The sequence below is a fragment of the Oreochromis niloticus genome, linkage group LG2 (genome assembly GCF_001858045.2).
Source record: "Oreochromis niloticus isolate F11D_XX linkage group LG2, O_niloticus_UMD_NMBU, whole genome shotgun sequence".
NCBI classification, from domain to species: Eukaryota; Metazoa; Chordata; class Actinopteri; order Cichliformes; family Cichlidae; genus Oreochromis; species Oreochromis niloticus.
The window spans coordinates 10,160,974-10,175,796 of NC_031966.2; the positions used below are offsets into that span (position 1 = coordinate 10,160,974).

The window sequence follows — 14,823 nt, forward strand, 5'->3', positions numbered from 1 at the left end:
CAAGCCTGATAAAAACTGCTTCTTTGTAGCTGAATGCACACTGCTGACACTTTCTAAAATTTGACATTTCTTGCTTTACCTTTAGTGATTAGTATTTAAAACTTAGCAATTATTGGTCCATAGCAGCTCTAGTATGCTGAAGCATCAAGACATAACTGATTGAAAACAGAAGAGGAAGTGTCCACAAACATCTGGCACTGCAGCGTGCATGTGAGATTAGTTTGCATCCTCTAAACAAAACAATTACAAACATGTAACAAAGTCAGTCTTCCACATCGTATTGGATTTCATCTTTATCACATGCACTGCATCTGTATTCTTTATGGACACGCTGTTCTGAGATCACTTCATTATTTGGACAGCATAGGAAAAAAATACCTTCAGGCTGTCAGAGCTTTGCTTTGAAATCATATTTGACCATCTATGTCTGTCTGTGGGATGGAGTAGAGATGAGATATACAGTATATATAAAGCATACCACATAACAAACCACGACTGGGCTCAGCTCAGTTCAGTGCCAACTTGAGGCCGCTGCATTCAGGGTCATTTAAGGATACCAGCTATTTAAAAGCTGCAGAAAGCAGCACAAAAGGCACCGCGCTTCTACCATTATATTAGAGACACTTCCACCATTGTCAACTACCAGATAAAAGCAGCATCCTGGAGGACAAGTGGGTAAGACACACAGCTTTTAATTGCAACTACCATTATCAAATCCATGAAAGGCCTCTGATGCATTTCAGTCTCCTCTGTGTGTCAGCTCATTTCCTGCCCGTCTCACCTGTCAGCAGCAGAGGTGGGAATCACAGTGACTTATAATCTGATACCATCATTTCACATTGCCCGCTGAATTATGCATTTATTCACCGCGTCATTGTTTCAGTGTGTGCACCAGTGGTGTTCAGTTTGAAGCATCAGCTTTATTAATTAGTGCCACACTACAGGCATCTGGCAACACAGTAACAATCTGATACCAGGGGTAATTTGGTCACATTGGGTGATACACATATGTTACACCCTGGACGGGTCTCCAGTCCATCTACTACTCAGAGTAACAACTGCTCACCCCTGAGGCCAATTTAAAGTCACCAGTTAGGCTAATGTCTTGGACTTGGGAGGAGGCCAGAGTACCTGGAGAGAACCCACACAGGCACAAGGACAATATGCAAAGAAATAGAAAGGCTCCAGCCAACCAGCAGGTATAATGGGATTCTCCTAATTGATTTGCAATGTAGTTTTATTTCAGCTTTCCTTGATCTCAGTTTCACTCCAATGTGATCTCACACATAAATCTCACGTGGAGTGAATCTGACTGGTTTAAGTGAAATAATCTAAAAAAACAAGCTGATATTACCACATTAAGATTACTGCAAGCACAATAGAGCCCATTGTGCTTGCAATGCTTCCCAACAAAGGTTATGAGCAAATCTGCTGGGCTCCACGGGGTCTTAGTGACAAAAATGTTGTCATCAGGTAGTGAAAGTAGGATTCTGTGCATGCCTGCCAGGTTTTACTGACCACTACAGCGTACCAACCATGGCAGACCTCAAAGAAGTATAGCAGAAATAACTGGTCTTAGTCCACAACAAACTACAGGCCCTGTTTTACAATAACCCTAAAAATAGTGAGAGCAAGAAAAGCCAACACAGTAAGACTCACTATGACCACAGTTTGTGTTTAAATTTAATAAATAAATAAATAAAAAATACTGCAAACATACCAAGAAAAGCTGTTGGTATCAGAGGTGTGAAATGCCTCCTAATTGCCAACCCTTTGCTGTTGGCTTCCTTCATCACTATGCTCCTTTTAGCTTTTTAAGGCATAAACAGACAGATATGAGCCAAATATCTGCTCTGTGTATCCCTAAATGATGCTCTGAAAGCGTTTCCCTACTGCCTGACATTTCACCCTTAACCTGTATTAAAAAAGAAGAAACTTAACTTCTTTTTTCTTCACCCTCATTATTCTGAAGTCATGAAGTAGTGTAGAAAAGTCTGCTTTAACACATTCACAGTAGATATAAACACAAATAACAGCTTCCTTTCTGCCAGGAAAAAAGGCAAATAACTTTTGCTGTCCCTCATATTGAAAGGCTTATTTTCACATTATATTTGCTAGAATCACAAAGAGCCATACGATATCCCGCATTTAGGCCAAGGACCAAAACAATACAGCAACCGAGGCTACCCAGGGGGAAATTGTTCCTTTGGCAGCATTTTATCTACAAACTTCATTTCCTGAAGTCTGTAATTGTTCTTGTGATTTGCCACATCAAAGTTCCTGCTGCCTTTTCACAAAGAGATGTGAAAATAACTTCCAATATTGCACTTTTTGCTCTCACCCACTTTTATTTTCTCCTGCTGTCAGTCAAACGACCCCACATACAATTTTCAAGAGACTGCGGTGCACAGACGTCTCAGCCCAGCAACAAAAAGTGCTTCACCAGACAAGATCGGGTACACAGTTTAAGACTTCAAATGTTTTGGCACTTTAAATTTAACACATCAGAGCTCAAAAAGTTGTCTCTTTTATAAATGTATTGGCTCATACAGCATCTCAGAATACTAAAAATGAGATCTTTCACCCCTATTCGAATTGAATAGATCCATTACAATTCAGTACCACGTAATGCACATCCCATGACGTCATTTGTATGGGACACAAACAAAACACAACAATGGAGGTGGTGCACGGCTTTTTGTCAGACTCGGCGACCATAATGTTGTTTTTTGTGGAGTTGGCCAAATTTAAATATGACAGTATTGATTTTTCATGAAGGAGTCGTTCTTATGACTCATCAATTGGTGACATGCAATCTGCTGGTGTCACTTTTTCAGATCACCTCAGATTGCTTGGAACCCTGACTGAGTATGTACTTAAAAAAGTACCTGGTACCACCTGATGGAAAACCCTAAAACTAAAAGTGGAAAAGGCCTGTTTGTCTGATTTATTTTAGAATCAGGTAAATTCAAAGAAACACATCAATCACATCTGAGAAAGTTCATCTTTAAAAACCAAAACATGACTGAAACAACTAAAATGATAGATGATAGTTTGAATCTTTCTTTATGTAGAAATCACTTCTGTTACTTAAAGAAACTCTGATACTGAGTAAGACCGTGAGATGAAAGTAAAAGTACCAAATTATGTGGCTCCGTTCCCACTCTTATTTTCTTTTTGGAGTGATTCACGGTGAGCCCATCAACATCATCACAGCCTCCCACTCAAACCTGTCCAACAGCAACTATTTGCCACAAGAAACTCACATTCACGCCAACGGCACTCTCCTGAAACCAGTCGCTCTGGTTTTTCATGAGCCACAGAAACGACCACATGAGGCTGGTCACAGCACTGTTTTTCCCCCTAGAAAACAAATGTCAAAGCAACAGTTTTAATTTGTGCTGGTGATATTCATCTATAGCTTAAATAAAAAGGTATTGTAGAGATGAAGGTATCTCGGTATGGTCACATCCAGTCTTTATCAGAGATCAATTTTAAATGATCTCTGATGATAAATCTCAGACATCTAAGAACATCTCCTGTGACGAGGCGCCATAAACAAAGATTTATTTTAAGAAAGACCACACTCCCAGAGGTCTTTACACTGCAAGGTAAATCTACCCCAAGGGACAGCGGAGCTGAAGGGGAGGCAAGGAGAGCGTTATGAGACAAAGGTGAAAGATTTTGAGCCTGTCTGAAAAGCATGTTTAGCTCACCACAGAGACATTACTGTCAAAAATATAGTTTCAGCTCCTATAACTCATGTCGAAACATATCTTTTAAAGCCTCTTGATGTTAAATTTGTTCCTCTAAGCTAAATACAGTCAATTCAAAACATTTCAGGGAGTCATTTCATATTTTTGGAGCTGTTGTGTAACAGCTTGTAAGCAGAGCCAGCTGCCTCAAAAGGGCAGAAATAGCAGTGCAGGTGAAATTTCAGCGTGCCGACTTTCTGTGGGGGTCAAAGGTTTTTTTGACCCTCTTGACCCTTGAGAGAAACAAACCGAGCAGATCAAATGACATTTCACTGCAGCAAGTTCCTTGTTACAGTCTGCCAAGTGCCACCTTTATGTCATGTGGTGAATGAATAACTTGAGCAGAGTCAGGAGGAAGACTAAACATGTTTTTAGCACGATTTCAAAAATATACACAGCTATATGGAACTATTTTTTTTTTTTTGCATTCATTCACTTTAGCGATATTACTGTTGTCAGGTATTATAAATCATGTGCACCTCTTTCCTAAAAACCCAGACTCACTCACAGTAGTCAAAAAGATGCAAGTAGATTAAATCAAGCTCTTAAAGGTTGCCTGGAGCTGTTGTTTATAGATCACCTCCCTGCTTTGGCTTCTGTTTGGCTTCAGCTCTCCATCCTTCTCCCTGTGGTTAACGTGCAGGTCTCCTGAAGCACTCAAGTCGCTCAGGTTGCACCACGAGGCATCTCGCAGTGGACTTGTGCCCTTGTGAGATGGGTTTTGCAGTCATAAAACACCCACTAGTCAATTCCTAAGGTAATAAAAATAAGTTCCAAGATTTTAACCTTACATCTAAACCTGAGCAGAAACCACTGCAGATGTTTAAAATAAATAAATAAATAAAATAAAACAGGTGATAAGAGAAGGTTTAAGAGTTAAAAATCTTGCACTTTGGACAAATTGAAGGCGATTACTCGATGCTTTAGACAGACAGGAAAATAGTGCATTACAATAACTTAAGTGGGAGGAGATGAAGACATGATGGGCATCGCCAGAGACAATGGTCCTGAGTTTAGCCATTTTTATTTATTTATTTTTTTTAAATTGTAAAAAAAATGAGAGCAGGTTAGATTTAATGTGAGCATCAATGATCTCTGAAATGATTGAATGTTGTTGACATACAGATAATAAGAAATGGTTTTAAAACTCATATTTGACCTCCTGGGAGACTATACAATAAAATAATAAGTAAAATTAATAAATAAGTAACAAGGCACTTAAACCACATTTTCTGTGGAAACCTGCATAGTGATACAACCAACATCTGGCCAAAAACTACCCAAAAGCCAGGAATTAAGTGAACCACTCCAAACACACCAGAACAACAGGCCAGACAGGTCGGTCAACTGGTTACTAGGCCTGATTAAGGCCTTGATGATTTTAGTGGCTGCATGCAAATAATGTAAAGAGGGGATTAGCAGTGAAAACAGAACTTTTAGCAAAGAAAAAGGGTATTTCTTTCCTTCGACAGCATTATTTTGGACATTAAAATATGTTTACTACCAGCAAATCTTCGATTCTTACTCAGTAAAAGTAACAAATCAGATCTGACCGGGGGGGGACAAAAAAACCCCAAAAGGGTCAAAAGTTGAGAAATATTTTTCCTGCTACTTTTGAACAACCTCTAGACCACAGAGAAAAGCTGTGTTATGACACAGCATTTCAAACTCGAGCACCGTTGGTTGTGACCACAATGAGAGTGGGTGATCCTCAGTCTACTGCTGCATCGCTGTTAGATACATGACTAAAGCATGAGCTCTCTTTCCAAAAGCTTAGTGTAATGTCTGCAGAGGGTTTCACAACCAACAAACCAACCACTCATGTGGAACCAGGTAATAGGGGGGAAAATTTATGTTTTACCCAAGTTTAAAAAAAAATAAAAAAATAATGCACATTTACCCATTTTATTTTTCTTTCAGATTGCAAACCATGTCTCTAAATACTCAGATGAATTATCTGAGCGGGACAACGACTAACACTACAGCAAATGGTCGGGGGAAAAAGATAAGCTAGGTTTTCTAAGGCAAGTAAAAAAACAAAAACAAAACAAAGCTCATCTAAATAAAAAGAGAAACAAAAAGAAAGAGAAAGAAAAAGAGAGATCTAGGCACCAGTGAAGTGTGGGGCTGTCTGCATGGCAACTATTGGACAAGCCACAGAAAGCCCAACAACCAACAGTCACTCCCCACGTGAAAAACCCAAAAGACTCAGAGAGATCATGCAGCGGGCATGCAGTAAAATCTATGAAAAATCTCATGATTTTACTTCCTCCAGATATATCTTGTCCAACAAAAGCTTTTTTTATGTCATCCTGGCTTCAACTGAACTAAGCAGCAAGTTAGCTTGAGCTTCAGGGAGGTCTTTTAGGGAAAGGGGTGCACTTGATCTGAGTAGTAATAAAAACTTAAAAGGATAATCATTTCATCCCGATTATTTTGTTTTCAAGATTACTGGAAGCGAAAAATCATAACTGAAAATAAAATCTGATTAATCACCCAGCCTAGCTGATGAGTATTAGTGGATGCTGTTTAAACCGGTTGCTCTGGGCAGATGGGATAAACTAGCTGCTTCAATATATGCAGTTTAGCGCAACTCAATATTTTGCTGAATTTTAACAACTGAGGTGGGAATTCTAAAGTAAGTATTACCAGCAGAGTCACAACAGACATATTAATAGGAAGGTAATTAATAATCATCGCCGCAAACTTGATGAATCCATTTGACTTTAATGGCTTTTCTTAGCAAAGTCCCTAATAAAAATGTAATTTTATCCCCTCTTTGTGATAAATCATTGTTTTCTTATCTACACACAGGGGTTTTTGTTGTTGTCGTTTTTTTTAAATTGCAACGAGACATTTCTTCCTCCCCACAGCAGCTTTACAGCTTCCAGCGCACTCATTGATTTTGAGCCACTATTATAATGTAATTCACACTTTAAGCAATGCAGCCAAGACTTAAGATTAACAACGTTTGCAGTCAATCATGAGCTGAACAACTGGCTCAGTAGCTGATAAGTACACAGAGAGAGACATACACACTCTCTCACACACACTCTGGCATCACAAAGAGCCCCTGTTGGCTTGCCTGTGGGTATTGGAGTGTTTGGCCTCGGTATAAATTGGCCGCCAGCTGGAGCGACGGACACTGAAGGCCTGCATCAGTGGACGGAGCCAGGAGGAGAGGCCTCTGCTTGTTGTGGAAGCTCGGGCTTCATTTCAATACACACACAGAGACACACAAACACACACACAGAGACTAAAATCCACACAAAACTACACAAAAATGGAAAAGCACTCTTGCCTGAGTATTCACACACTTGCACACACATCCACCGTCACACACACACTTATTGTCTCCTCTTAATTCTGTTTGATGGCCCTCAATCCTCCAGCCAGTACTCGGTGCCTGGGGAAATCAGTCAGACAATAGACGGGATCCAAAGAGAAGCAGACTGCAGCAGGCCAGGAGGCTGTACGCGCTGCCAGGAAGCAGCAACACTTGAATAATTGAGCTCTGAGTTGAGGTTGTGAGGGCCAGCGGTGGAGTTATTGAAGCTAATGTGCAATTTGCCCCACAGGTCAGACACAAAACAGAACAGATCCTAAGAACAGAAATAGCTGGTGCTCGAGTAATCCGAAACAGTTACTGAAAGTTTTAAGAAATTTTACATTTATGCTTTTAAAGATGCGGTTGTTCTGAATTTCCTAAGCACAGAGAAGATGCTTCCTTTTTACTTCAGACTGGAAAGAGCGAGGAGGGAGATGTGGGGGGCCGAGTACACGGAGTCTTTCCCAGAGGCAACATGGAAAAGAAACCCATATTCACATGTCTGATCGCGGTTACAGCATCAGAAAACAACCCGCTTCTTTTAAGCAGGTCTGGCACAATCATTCACTTTGCCATGAAGAAGTTATTTGTACCTACACACCAACTTGAATTAACTTGAATCTGATGAATATTGATCAAACTGGCGATTGACATAAACAATTCACATTATTAAAAGAGCTGCAAATTATTATGCAGACCTACTGATCCAGATGCTCTAGTTGCAGTCAAAGGAGTTATTAACTACCGTAACTAAAAACAGTTCTGTTAGCCTTTCACATGCAGATCAGTTCTGCTCAACTAAAAATACGTTAGCATTTTTGTGAAATCTGGCAACCTTTTACCAATTAATTTAATGAAAACATTCAAACGAGACTAATTACTCAGACCTATATTAAAAAAGGGGGAGAATAGTGAGGAGAGAGTTGTTGTGTATTTACCTCCTACTCCCTTCTTAGTAGCTCATGAGCCAGTAAATTTGATTTGTATGCAAAACCCAAGTAGTTCTGCAGGATTATAAACTCAGCCGATGTTTAAAAAGCCAGAAGGAACCTTAAGTTATTGTTTTTGGGAAACAAAATTCATAACTTCTGGAATAAAATCTGAAACGAGCTGGATCAACCTCTCAGTGTTTCTATACAAGTGAGGCCTGAGGGAAAGTGCTGAAAAAAAGCCCTTTTGTCGTATGGTTTACAGATTGTGTGGGGTTCTTCATGAAGCCATCTTCAAAATAAACATTTCAATCTGATCTTTTTCTGGGCCATCTTTGACTTTAGAAACCAGTTTTTAACCAAAAGTTGGGGTTTCTGTCTGGGATTAGCTGGAAAACCCATAAACTGTATAATAACGATGGACTTTCAACGTCTGAAAAACAAAACCAAGGTAAAAGTAAGTCAAATTTGCATTCTTTTTATTGACCAGCAGGGGGCAACTACTCTGGATGCAAAACCAAGTCTGACAGGATTTAAGTCTGTGGGAAAATCAGCTCCTTTTTCTGTGGCCTCTGTAAAAACTGGTGAGTTTGTCCTGGGTCGTTAGTCGTACTGAATAAACCATGTTCTTTTTTTTTTTCTTTTTTTTCTAATTGTGACCTTCATTTGAGTCAAAACACACAAACAAGGTAAAGCGGGGCACAATTAACGAGCTGCTAGCCTAAGATTATGCGATGTCATAGACAAATCCATCCCATGCTAATCACAACTGTTTTTAAAAACTCAAGGACTTCACTAACCAGTGGGTTACATCCTGGTGTCTACGTCACGGTCTGGACTGTCAGCTAGGCAAGAATATATACAGTTGCACACATCAAATCATTTATTTATTTTTATTTTTTCCTGTTATTGGCTTTAAGCAGGCTACACCTTATAAAAAGATGACACTAATATTTTAGATGTAGAGCAGCAAAAACAATAAAAATCTAACCACTGCAGTTCGAGCAAGCTCTCTGTTCCAAAACATACATCATCTCATACAGAAATATAGCTCTGGGTGATCCTAACTTGGTTAATAAGTTTCAGCAATGTCTAGTCTACAACCAACTCCCTGATTTGTCTGATAGAATGATAAAAATCGCTGTAATTATGCTTCTATAAAAAGGGTCAGTGAGTTAAGCTGCTTGAATTCATGTTAAACCATGTAAACCCAGGCTAGGAGCAGAGTTATGAAACCAGCTTAACACTTTGCAAGGACCCACTCCACTCCAAATTTGACCAAATTCTTCAGTCTAATAAATAAATTGACTGAGTTTTGTCATCAGCACAACTTACATATTCTTGTTGTAAGTCTAAGGTTGCTGCAATGACGCAAAACATCCTTTTCTTGTTTTTTTTTCTTTAAAAAAAAACAAAAACAAAAGACAAAAAAACCCTCCTTTGCTTGAGGAACTGTCTGAGAAGGTCAGAGTGATACAGCTATTGATCGTAGGACCTGATGCTTTCAGTTGAGAGGGCAAGCGAAACAATCGCTAAGCCAAACATAGAGCTCCTCTGTACTTACACGAAGGACCTCACATGGTTTCTGCTAAATTCAATATCAGGGAGAGATAAAAACCACCCAAAAATCTGTGTCAGGCCATGCTTTGGAAGAGATTTGGAGTAGTTTCATGTGTGGAAATAAACAACTATTTCTTGTGTGGACTAACAATATTTTTAATGGCATGCAACAGTTGTAATTGTGATCCTAGAATGAGAAATGAGTAGATTACAGTAGCAGCATTAACTGGACTGGTGTTTTTTTTTTATGACTCCATTGGAAGAAGAAACACCAATGACCATGGGTTTGTACAAAGCAAAGTATACTAATGCCCCTGCAGGGAGCTTCTGAAGAATGTTTAAACGATTTAACTTTGCCAAATGGGTTCATTATCTAGCTTCTTCAAGTAATCAAACACACGCGCTACTGAGGAGCATGCAGTGATCCCGCTGTGCAGACAGAGACAGCGGCACAGACACTGGCCTACATAAGGAGACGATTTCAAAGAGTAAACAGTCTTAATATCCAGAGGCTGAGGACACACAACCCACCCCGGCGGCACCGAGACCAAACAGATAAGCTTCAAGTGAGGCTTTAGAAATAATGCTTTCCACTCCCTGCTTCTCTCTGTCCCATTAGCTTAGAAAAAAAATATAGTTCTCATGTTTACATCATCTTACATCAGCTAATGTCAAGAGAATTACCTGTTTAGTTGGGTTATTTAAGATGTTGACTTTAATTATGGATGTTCCTGGCACATAATTTACTAGGCGTTTAAAGAGGAGGTGATGGGGGGGGGGGGACTGATTATCAAGTAATGTAAAAGTCAAAATGCTCAAACCACATTTAACTCTAAAAGGATGAGGTTAAACACTGTGCAAACATAGCACCTGACCTTTAAGCACATTCTTTAAAATCATATTTTAAATTACGCCAAAATGTGCAGCCACGCATATTTGCAGACATAATGCGCAGCGACTAATATTAGCAGTGCTAGCAGCTCAGTTCAGATCCACAGCAGTGAAGGTGTCAGTACACCCTCTCAGCATCCTCATGCATTTATTCTTTTTCCCCAAAAAGTCTTAAGTTTGCAAACTGTTGCTCCCTGTATCTCTCTGAGTTTCTGTACTGGATTATCATTAAAATGTTGGTAAAAACGCACACGATCGCACACTGGTGTGATTTTGCTTAAGCGTCACAAACACAGTGGCACACGCCAGAGGATATGATGTCAAACATCGCATGGTGAGCATAAAAACACCATAAAGCTCGATGTAGACTTCTGCTGGAAATCTAGATCCTAACTTGCGCAGTAACTGGAAACTCCTTTCATCCCTACACTGCAACCTTCCACACCATTCGAGTTGTTGTGGTATGCGTCGCCCAGATGTGTTGCTACATTACTCCGGAGGTGGAACGGATGAGTTGCTTATTTGCACGGCTGGCTCCTTCCATGTTTGAATCTTCCTGTCACGGGCAGCCATTGTCTTTCAGCAGCTAGCTGCAGGTCTCTAGTGGTGTTATAAACATCACAGAACCAAACCAGCAAGGTTTGATAGGGACTAGCTGACAAGTATTCATACCTTTAATATAACTAAATCTCTGGAGACCACTGGTTTTAGATGCAATGCACGCTTTACACACTGAAAAAAGAAATATCACATGACTGAGGTTCCTTAACATGCGCAGCTACAATATTGGCAACTAGTTTGTGTGCACTGTTGGCACAGACCAAAGCAGATCAAAAACATTGCAGCTACATTCATCAGATGGTCAGAAACATGACTATAAATTACTGCTTTTTTCTACCTTAATAATCCAATTCATTACAAGTCAGGCTTGCCTCAAGGCTGTATCAATGAAAATATGCATTTCTTTTCATGTGCACATGTAAGATAATTAAGACTTTCTCCAGTGGTTCAAAAGGGCAAACTGTTGCTCATTAGACTTCACCACACTGTTAAGCCCTAGATAACAGCAGAGCTCTGCATCAACCACACCTTTTGGCTGAAACCATTCTTGGCTGCAAACACAGATAACCTCCGCTGAACTTCTGCACTGTGGTTTGAGACTGAAGACAGAGTTCTAAGTTTCTGGCTGTGAGACACTTTTACTCCAAGAACTCCTGATCGACAAAGTCATAAATACAACTAATGAGGAAAATCAAAGGACAGCAGCTAAAGCAGCTTTTTTTTTTTTTTTTTTTTAAAGTACATAAATATTTTCTATTCATATAAAGTATTCAATAAAAAGCGCTCAGCGCAGCTCAATTTTCCTCAAGTACAAGAGCATAACAGGCTTAATGAACTCAGATGTCAGATAACATTGTACTTGTCTTGTGATGAATTGTAGCAAAAATATGAAAATCCGATATGTAGCAATATCTTCCAAAAAGCCGGAAAACATCAATGACTTTAAGACAAAAATCCATAATTGCCCTCTTGACAGCCAATTGTGAGGAGTGGATTAATTAGAAAGGTTATTAGGAGAATGAGTGCGCATGAGAAATACACACACTGGTATACACTGGGATAACAGTGTAACCTTAGCTACATGCTGTGAAGTAGCTCGTCTCTCTCCCAGATAATCATCCGGAGTACCGCCAGCAGCCAACTAAACATTTTGGGGTTTTGGGGGGGTTGGCAAAAAATATGACCAAATGTACAGCTGCAAGGATTCAGCTCTCTTGCATTTAAGATGAACTGAATTTTATGTTTTGGTAAAATGTACAGAACAATTCTGTTTGCCTGTCTTCGCTTGACTTTTCTGAGTAAAAATAACTTGTATCCATCCATCTTCTGCTTCTGGCACACTCAAACCTCCCTTGCAAATTTTTTGTGGGGATAAAGAGAGAGGTTTCCAAAGTAGCCGAGATATATAATCTTTCTAGTGTGACCCAGGGCCCCTGAAGGGCTAAACATACCCTAATCAACTCACAAAAGAGGCATCCTATTCAAATGCCTGAACCACCTCAGCAGGTCATTCTGTTGCAGGAGAACAGCAGCTCTTCTCTGAGTCACTCCTGGATGGCTGGGCACAGACACCCTTCACAGGAAGCTCGTTTCCATTGCTTGTATCCACAATTTTCTTTTTCACCTTCTGCACTGTTCCACCTGTCAATCTTCCTTGACTCATGAAAAATGAAGGGGTGCTTGAACTTTTCTACTTGACCCAAAAACTCATCCCAAACCCAGAGCAGGCAATTCAGCCTTTTCTAGCTGACAGCTATGACCTCAGAATTGGAAGTGCCAATTCTCACAGCTTTTTAACTGTAAATAATATATAATTATAAGTTACGTATGGTTAACGTACGCAAGAAAATTATGACGAATTACGGCCACATTAAGATGCAAATTGTACACTTAACACTGTGGCTTAGACTGCCTCTAATGTACGAAAAGGAGTAAGTTCTGCTAATTGCAGCAGCTCCGACTCGAGCCGTGCAGACAAAGAGAGGAAGCACTTATAGCTGGAGCCTCTTACAGACAAGTTTGAGGCAGGAGATGATCATTTTCAATGCATGACAAGAAGCTGGGGGAAGGAAAGATGTGATATCACACACCAGTCAGTTTTGACTGCACATTTCCCATTTGTCTGCTCACTTCTGCTTCCTTTTGCTGGTTAGGAAATATGCGAAAGCCCCTTTATGAAATATGGAGGTCTTAAAACCTGACGACAACCTATCCATCACAGTTATCATATTAAAGACCTTACATGGGTTAACAGGGACCCACTATCTCATTTCAAGACCCCATTTTCCATTTTAGGACTCAATAGAGCTGCTTTGCCTTATCTTATACTGTGGCTTCATACATCCACTGTCCTTAACTTTTTTCATGTGTATTTAAAAAGGTTTAAATACACATGACCACAGCTGTGTGTCCGATATGTCCGTATTATGTACATCCTCTATTTCTGACATCGTACAGAGGCAATACTAGAAGAAAACCTGTCCAAAACAAAACATTGAGGGCAGGCAAAGCCTGAGCTTTTGGCTCATATAGATTACTTGAAAGAAAAAAAGAAAGAAAAAAAAAAAAAAAAAAAAAACACCAAACAGGTACATGGCGCTTTTCCACTGTACTCGAGCACTTTTTTGTCTACATTAAAGTGCACTCATAATTTACACTCTAATGAATGCACCGGGACCAACTCAGCATTCAACATCTTGCCCAAGATACTTTTGCCATGGAGTCTAGAAAAGCCAGGAATCGAACTTGCTTTACCACAGCCACTGTAAGACTGTATATGAATAAATAATATAAAAGGTCCTTTTTAAGTTCTAAAACCTTAATTAGCTGTTACCTCTTCTAACCCCAATGAAATTACATTTGCATGCTCACAAGTAGGCATCGGTTCTACAGCCTTTGTGTAGTCTGGTGTAATTTTCCACTCTAAAATAATCCGGCTGTATTAGAGATGTTGACCTTTGATAAGGAGTTTTTAAACTGTAAATCTTGAACTCCAATACAGACAAGGAACTACGCACAATTTGCCCCATTTAGGTTATTAAGTTATTAACATTATTTACATTCTTTACGCTGCTTATTTTTACTCTGTTCAGCCTCAACTTTTGGAGTGTTTACGAGGTCTATACTAACACGAGTGGACAATTACATTTATCTTTAGTGATTTGTGTGACATAATATAACTAAATAAGACAAAATAGGCTCAGCATTTCAACTACTGAGTCTTTTTTTAATTAGACAAAAATCAGGATCTTTCCGAGGTAGCACAGCAGATGACTGATGGATCAATCCATCAGTCATCTGCTAAAATAAAGTTATTAATCATAACAATGTCATAGAACAGTTGTGCTGTTAGAAAAAGTTGCTTAGTTTGATTATCACCAGCTGCTCCTGAAGAGGCAGAATAAGAAGTTGGCCGATTACAGTGCAGGATCAACACGGCATCACATTAAATAAAGATTTTGTTTATGATAATGGCTGCAAAAATACCATACCACTATTAACCCAGACCGTATTAGCAGGGTGCCTTCAGACTGTCGGTTGCTGGGTAAACATTTACCGCTACATAAACATGCTCACTTAAATTAACTGCCTGACACAAGTTTGAGTTTTACATGGCACCCTCGTTCTGTGACAGAGTCCTCTGAGCATCCACCGCCCTCTGCCCCCCTCAAAATAATCTGTATGAAAGCACGATTAGGACCGAAACAGGCATTCGTCTGGTAGATAAGATCAAAGGATTAGCTTTCATCACATAAAACTGAGTTCAGATGCAGTTTCAACAAAGAGCAAAAGCCATACA

General features: G+C 39.6%; 1 protein-coding gene across 2 annotated transcripts in view; it reads right to left on the minus strand.

Moving 5' to 3' along the window:
- pcgf3 (polycomb group ring finger 3) overlaps positions 1–14,823 on the minus strand; it is a 67,477-nt gene that overhangs the window by 38,361 nt on the left and 14,293 nt on the right. The window contains exon 1 of one of the 2 annotated variants that reach the window (XM_025909915.1): positions 3,267–3,289. The exons of the other annotated variant lie outside the window; for it this stretch is intronic. The gene's annotated coding sequence lies outside the window, so the exon portion shown is untranslated. Of the gene's footprint in view, positions 1–3,266; positions 3,290–14,823 lie in introns of those variants that run through there. 2 annotated transcript variants of the gene reach the window in all.